The sequence below is a fragment of the Rosa chinensis genome, chromosome 5, assembly GCF_002994745.2.
Source record: "Rosa chinensis cultivar Old Blush chromosome 5, RchiOBHm-V2, whole genome shotgun sequence".
Taxonomy (NCBI): Eukaryota; Viridiplantae; Streptophyta; class Magnoliopsida; order Rosales; family Rosaceae; genus Rosa; species Rosa chinensis.
In genome coordinates, this window is record NC_037092.1 from 21,219,133 (window position 1) to 21,226,732 (window position 7,600).

Here is a 7,600-nt window from a genome sequence, read left to right on the forward strand (position 1 = left end):
ACAGCTCCAATACCCAAACCAGAAGCATCACATTCGACTACAAATTCCTTAGAAAAGTCGGGCAAGGCAAGAATTGGAGTGGTAGTCATGACTAACTTGAGCTTCTCAAATGCTTGTTCTGCCTCTACAGTCCATATAAAATTATCCTTCTTGAGCATATCAGTCAATGGTTTTGCAATAATACCATAGTCCTTTGCAAACTTTCTATAGTATCCTGCCATTCCTAAGAAGCCTCGTAGACTTTTCAGTGTTGTGGGTTTCTGCCACCTCCTAATGACCTCAATTTTCGCTGGATCAACAGCCACACCCTTTTCAGAAATTACGTGCCCCAAATACTCCACCTGCGAAGTCCCAAAAACACATTTGCTCATCTTAACCTTCAATTCATGTTCCTGCAACTTGGAAAAAACTAGGTTCAAATGTTCCAAGTGTTCCTCCCATGACCTGCTATAAATTAAAATGTCATCAAAAAAGACAAGAACAAATTTTCTCAAGTAGTCCTTAAACACCTCATTCATTAGAGATTGAAATGTGGAAGGGGCATTAGTGAGGCCAAAGGGCATCACCAAAAATTCGTAGTGACCATGATGCGTCCGAAAAGCAGTTTTTGGCACATCTCTAGGGTGCATCCTGATTTGATGATAGCCCGACCGGAGGTCGAATTTAGAAAAGATAGTAGAACCATGCAACTCATCTAAGAGCTCATCTACAACCGGAATTGGAAATTTATCTTTTACAATAATTGCATTTAAGGACCGGTAGTCGATGCACATCCTATTAGTGCCATCCTTCTTCTTCACAAGTAGAACTGGTGATGAAAAAGGCCTGGTGCTTGGTTGAATCTCCCCTCCCATTAACAACTCATTACAAATTTTCTCCACTTCATTCTTTTGGAATTGAGGGTAGCGATACGGTCGGACACTTACAGGTGTAGAACCAGGTAAGAGCTCAATTCTATGGTCAAGCAATCTGTGTGGGGGTAAGGAAGTTGGTTTGTCAAACATGTATGAGAACTTACTAATCAAAGTGGCAATCTGAGGATGTAAGGCTGTTTGGTTACTTTCTTGACCAGCCACTGCTAATAGTTGAATAAACATTGCCTGCAGCTTTTCCTGCTTAAGAATTTTGGACATGGTACTGCAGTTAACCATAGTTGTATCCCCTGACGTCAACCCTTGCAAAAAATGGTCTTTCCCATCCACAGAGAACCTCATAGTCAGTTTGTCAAAGTTCCATACTATATCACCCAATGTCTTAAGCCATGATGCTCCTAATAAGATCTCACACCCATTAACTGGTAAGACAAAAGCCTCAGTATCTATTGTAGAGCCTTGTAATTCCAAGCGCATTCAAACTGTGCCTGAAGTGGTGGAGTGCATGCCAAAAGCCGCAGTTACCTTCAAATTTTTAGAACTATCCACTTGCAAATTCAGATTTTTAAGCACACAAGGATGAATGAAAGAGTGAGTAGCTCCGCCATCAATTAACACATGCACCTCTTTTCTGTTGAACAAACCCTTCAATTGCATAGTCATTGGATTTTCAACTCTACCAATTACCTGTACAGCAATATGAGGTTCTTCAATTTCAGCCTCAGGTTCACTCATATCAATTAAATCTTCAAATGCTTGCTCTTCAGGCTTGACTTTCGATGTAGTTACCCCTTCAATGAGTAGTGCTCTGCCTTGATTGTGAGGTTTTTTGCAAACATGTCCACCCGAATATGGTTCATCACAAAAGAAACAAAGTCCCTTGGCTCTTCTATTATGATAATCCACTTGTGACCATTTGTTATTATTGTCACACTACTAAGATTTTTGCCTTAGACATCGGGCATAAATCGATGTTAAAAAAAAATTCATCTGATGTCTTAGTGGGTGATGTTAAAGATCACGAACAAAAAGACATCGGTCAAAAACCGATGTCCAGTTCAACAATAGACATCGAATAAGCTTATGGAACCGATGTAAAACCATTATTACGATGACATATTAGTGTGTTTAGATATTGTTAAATCTTCATATTTTGGCATTTAATGCTTAATGAAGTATAGGTCCAATAGCAGAAGTATTCATTTTAACATCGTTACTCATATTAGAAACGATGTTTTATATGGTATTAGACATCCGATTCTTTTCGTTTTGCATGTTGTTTGTGAGGTTCACGCATATTTTCCATATATCCTACTATTTAAGATTCAATCTACATTCCTTAGTATTGTATGAATGACGTGCAATATTATAATAAACATCGTTTCCTTTTATAAAGTGATGTCCATTTTACTATATTACATCAGGTTTTATGTTAGCAACGATGTCCATAATAATATTAGACATCGTTTCCCAAATTGTAAATCGATGTCCCATTTTGATTCTAGACATCGTTTTCCAAATTGTAAATCGATGTCCATATTGATGCTATACATCGTTTTCCAAATTGTAAATCGATGTCCATATTCATACTAGACATTGTTCCCTATAGTTTACATCGATATCCACATTGATACTAGACATCGTTCCCTGTAGTTTACATCGACGTCCATTAGTTTTTTTAACATCGCTTCTTAAATATGGGGCATATATTGCATTAATTCAAGCAATCTAATCAGGGCCGGTCCTGAGCTTTTTGATGCCCAGGGCGAAATTTTGTGTGTGTGCCCAACTAACCTAAATAGACATGTAATAATTCTTTCAAATGTCATACTCTAAATCTTTTTTTAAGGGGCTATTACATAGAGAAACATTATACAACGGGAACATAAAGTGATAAACCCAAAACCCCGTATAAAAAAGTTTACAAATCATCTAAAATGATGTCTTCTTGAATTTCTTAAAGCAAAATCACCAATTATCTTTTCATAGTCAACATTTGCCAACATATTTCTTTCAATGGTTAAAATAGTTAATCCATTTAGCCTATCTTGAGTCATGTAGTCTGCAGATAAGATTTTAATTTCAAAAAACTTGATTTTAATAATTTTAATTTAAAAAAACTTCTCTCAGCTGATGTTACCGTCACCGGTATAGTCAATAAAATCATGTAGGCAACCATAACACTTGGAAACATATCCATTTTCTATGCAAACTCCATAATTTAAATGGATGTCCAAGGCCTATCTATTTCATATGCCTCATTCAGCAACATCTCATGCAAAACCCTCACCACTTCTCAAAGCAGTTTCAAGATTCAAACAACAGCTTTTCAATTCTGATCGAGACTGACTTGCAAATCTAACTTCACCTAATATTGAAAATTTAAAACCGATGAATGAGCAAGTTGTTAGAAATCACTTTGAATAATAATTGATAAACACTAGAGCATAGAATAATACTTGAAAATCTGATATTGAGTAAACGTTGCAACCAATTTAAAGAAAAAATTTGTTGGGTTTCAAGATTTGGGACTTGAGAGAGAGAGACTTTTGCCGAAACTATTCTTTTCACTAGCTAACTACTACGATGAAGTGAAGAAGAAAGAGGAGGAAGATGAGAATCTGGAGAGATGAAGAAGAATGGTTGCGGGCTTGCGGCTACGTGGAAAGAGATGGGAGTATATAAAGTACACTTAAATTATTAAAAAGAAAAAAAGAACAAAGAAAGAGAAAGGGATTAAAAAGATATTATAGGAGTGTATAGGGTAGGTTTTGTATTTTATTAGAGAAAATGATTTTATATAGTATAAAGTATAATTAAAAAGAAAAAGAGAACAAAGAAAGAGAAAAAGATGGGGGTAGTGCGGTGGTGGCAGAGAGACATAGAGAAATGGGAGTGAGGGAGTCCATAGGGCATAGGGTAGGGTTTTGACCATTTTGTATTTTATAATAAAAATTTTATTAGAGAAAACTATAGTATAAAGAAATGGGAGAGAAATCTGGTGCCCCCATCAATCTTGGGCCCTGGGCTGTCGCCAACACTTCCCATGGGCAAGGCCGGCCCTGAATCTAATTATACACAATCTTAAAGCATCAGCCAGTGAACAGATTTTGGACATACAAACCACTCCAAAATCGAATCAATACATCTTATTTCCTTAAGTACATCATAAATTGAGTGAAACTACAACCTTTCTTGAAACATCAAGTATCCAGATTGCTTCACGGTTTAGATAAGTGAGAGCCAGAGTGTAACAAATGTTGAATAAGAGCATGTATCCAGCCAATTCTCCTGCGCCAATCCAATACCAATATGCATGCGTACGAAATCAACGAGATTTCAGAATTTCAACTCCTAATGATTCGTTTGAGTTTGGAAGAACCTTTAACAGTAATAGATCAAAATCAGAGAATTACTTAGAGATGAACAACTACAAAATGTTTGAAATGGCTCAATAAAGGACTTACATGTGACCAACTCTTGCCAAGGAATTCATTAACTACAATTGCATTCTGCCCATACATCAAAGGTGATATCCAATAGCCCCATATCCACCATTTCTTTATGTTTTCTGTGGAGTCAACCAAAAAAAATTGAGAAACATGGAATTAATTGATACAGAAATTTAGTTACCAGACGTCAAGTATCTTTACTTAGATTATTTTTACCTCTTGACAGGACAAAGCCCCCCAAAGCGAAAAGCATGACTAGTGTAAATGAGCCAAATGTATTAGCAACAGTCAAGCTTCTACCTACTCCAGCAATGAATCGGAATAATCCAGTTGATTCATGAGTAGGAGGAGAAGGTATTGCCTAAACAATCTGCATTACACGTTCATGACAGTATATGATTTGGGGTCAGAACCAACATGAAAACAAATGTTAAGGAGAAAGTGATCAACAATTTTGCTTCTAGTATGTTACTTTTACCTTCCAACATTTGGATCAAAGCCAATGACATAATAGGTGATAAATACCCAAACACCAACTTCAACACAGGTGAGAGGGATCTTGAGGAGCCATGCCGGAAGTGCATATGTGAAAATACAAGGACAGAATATGATTTTCTGGAAAACGGGGATTGCAGTGCACTGATCAATCCTTACTGGGCAGATATCAGAAATTACGAACCAAACACCAGATTTTGGTTACGCAGTGAAAACCTCAAGTATGAGATTAAAAACACTGCGGGGCTCTTACTCTTGAGAACCCAAAATAAAGATCATCATATTGAAAAGGATATGTTCTTTTACAAACTTTGAATAGCACTAGCTCGGCTATAAGATTCACACAAAATCTAATACAAAGTTTGTCTTCCTTCTAGAACTCCTTCACTTGAACGATCTTCAAATCTTGTTCTTCTTTCTTCACAGTCTCCCTACTGATCTCGAGAGAGTATTATGCATATGAAACTATGATCACAAACACTTATACATGGACCAAGTGTTTTTACTCTTTGTGAAGACACAAACTCAAACAAACATGCAAGACTCTATCAAAATTCTTGCCTCTTTAGATCTGTCCACACACCGTGTATCTTTTCTACTCTTATAATAGACCTGCGGCAACTACTCAAAGATGATGCAAAGATTCTACCCTAATTCCCAATTAATTTGGAAAGAAACTTCCCATATATGAACTCCAGCAAATCTTAAGGGAAATCAATTAGGAAGACAAATCCTAAAAACCCTAGGGCATCAACACCACGATTTTAACACTCAGAAAAATCTTTTAAAGACATAAATACATAAAACCTAAAACCTACTTTCCAAAATCGGACTCCACATAAAACTGACAGCTGACTCGGGGATTGCAACACACGTTGCAATCCCATGCTTATGCAGATGCATTTACCTGTGACTCTCCGAGATCAGTAACAGGCTTTGTCATAGCTTTGTATGGGAATGCCAATACGATAAGTACAAGATTTCTACTTACAATCTTCCCCTTTGGCATTCCTATACAAAACACATCTAATCCATGCAAACTCCCCCTCAACAAGAACTTGAGAAAAATCACATGAAGAAGTCATCAAACCTGAAACACTTAACCACACAACCTTGTGAACCAATCATGAAATAATAAGCATAAACTGACAATTTACTAGATCCATTGTCACATTAGTTCAAAGTCAACAACTAGTTTGAAAACATGACAGAGAGCACACAAACACATTAGCCTGAACCATCTACGTCACAATAAAGCTAAACCATCTAAGTCAAAATAACTGATCACAATAAAGCTAAACCATCTAAGTCAAAATAAGGCCGTTTTCTCCCCCTTTTTGGATAGGTATGCCAAAGCTCACGAAGAAGCACCAATATCGTCACGAAGAGAGTGAAGCTCCCCCTCAAGATGTTCCACTCGCTGAAGAAGAGTACCCACATTAGTTTGAAGCTGATCCAACTTGCGGTTCACCACTGTGAAATGGTCAAGCAAGGTCCGAGAGAGAGAAGTGATGTCAACAGAGACACCCTTGGTCTTGCTTTGACTAGAGCTGCGAAGGAGAGAACTCCGGGAGAAAACCTTCAAAGGAGGTGCCATTTCATCAGAGTCCTCAAAGACAACGCCCTTGGCTTTGCAGACAGTAGTGATCACAGAGGGAAAAACTAAAGCGGCCTTTTTGTGTCGACGACCCTCAACAGCAGCTTTCCGGATAGCTGTATACATGAATTGCTCAGGAGGAAGGTAGGGACCCTTGGCATTGAGGACATAAATGAGACGAGCTTCCTCCAAGGTAATCTTACTGCTCTGAGTAGAAGGATAAAGCAGAGTACGGACCAAATGGCCCAACAAGCGGCAGAACTCACTGAGAGCACCAGCGGAAAGCTCCATGGGTGTGACATCCGGACGATCCTCATATAGGGCAGCCACAACAGTATCAATGGACAAAGCAGCAAGCTCCTGATCAATCTTAGGCATCTCGGAAACAGGGGCAAGGAGACCCAAAGTGTCGCGGATGGTGGTGGGGGTGAAAGGGACAGAGACACCGCGAATATCCACATTGCATCCAATCAGAGTAGCCGCATTAAGCAAATCAACCTGCATTGGCATATTTGGAGAACAACAGGCATAGAACTCTCTAACCACAGTAAGGTTAGGAGTTGGCAACATATCCAATACAGATTCCCAACGAAAAATTCTCACAGTTTCGGCAAACAAAGTACCCAACTCAGCGACATTGAAACGCTTTTCATAGACCAAGGGTCGGAAACATGTAAAATTTTCATAATCAAGTCGTTGAGTACGAGTGCCAAAGCGAGAATCCTTACGGGGTTTAGGTGACGTGGTCGTCCGGAAGGTGGAAGGAGTAGAGCTGCCGGAAGTCTGAGGTTTCTTGGATGGCGGAGTGGTCAAGGAGGGACTAGGCGAGCGGCGCTGCGTTGTGGGAATTGGTGAAGGAGAGGCAGGTGCAGGCTCAAAAGCAGCGGAATCGGAAAGAGCAGCGGCGGCGGAGGAATGCTCGGACCCAGAAGGCGATGATGGAGCGTGGGCCGGAGACTGAGATGGCGAGTCCGGCAAGGCCTGAGGATGCTCAGCGGAGGTAGGCGGGCCAGAGTCCCGAGGCCTGTGGAGGCGATTTGAACGCCGAGTAGTGCGGGGGGCTAGAGGCGAGGCCGGAGGCGAGGCAATGGCCGGAGCTTTGGGGCGCCGAACGGTGTGCTTGATGCGAGCCATCGAGAGAGAGAGAGCAGCCGCGAGGGAAGGGAGAAGTTGCGAGGAAAAAA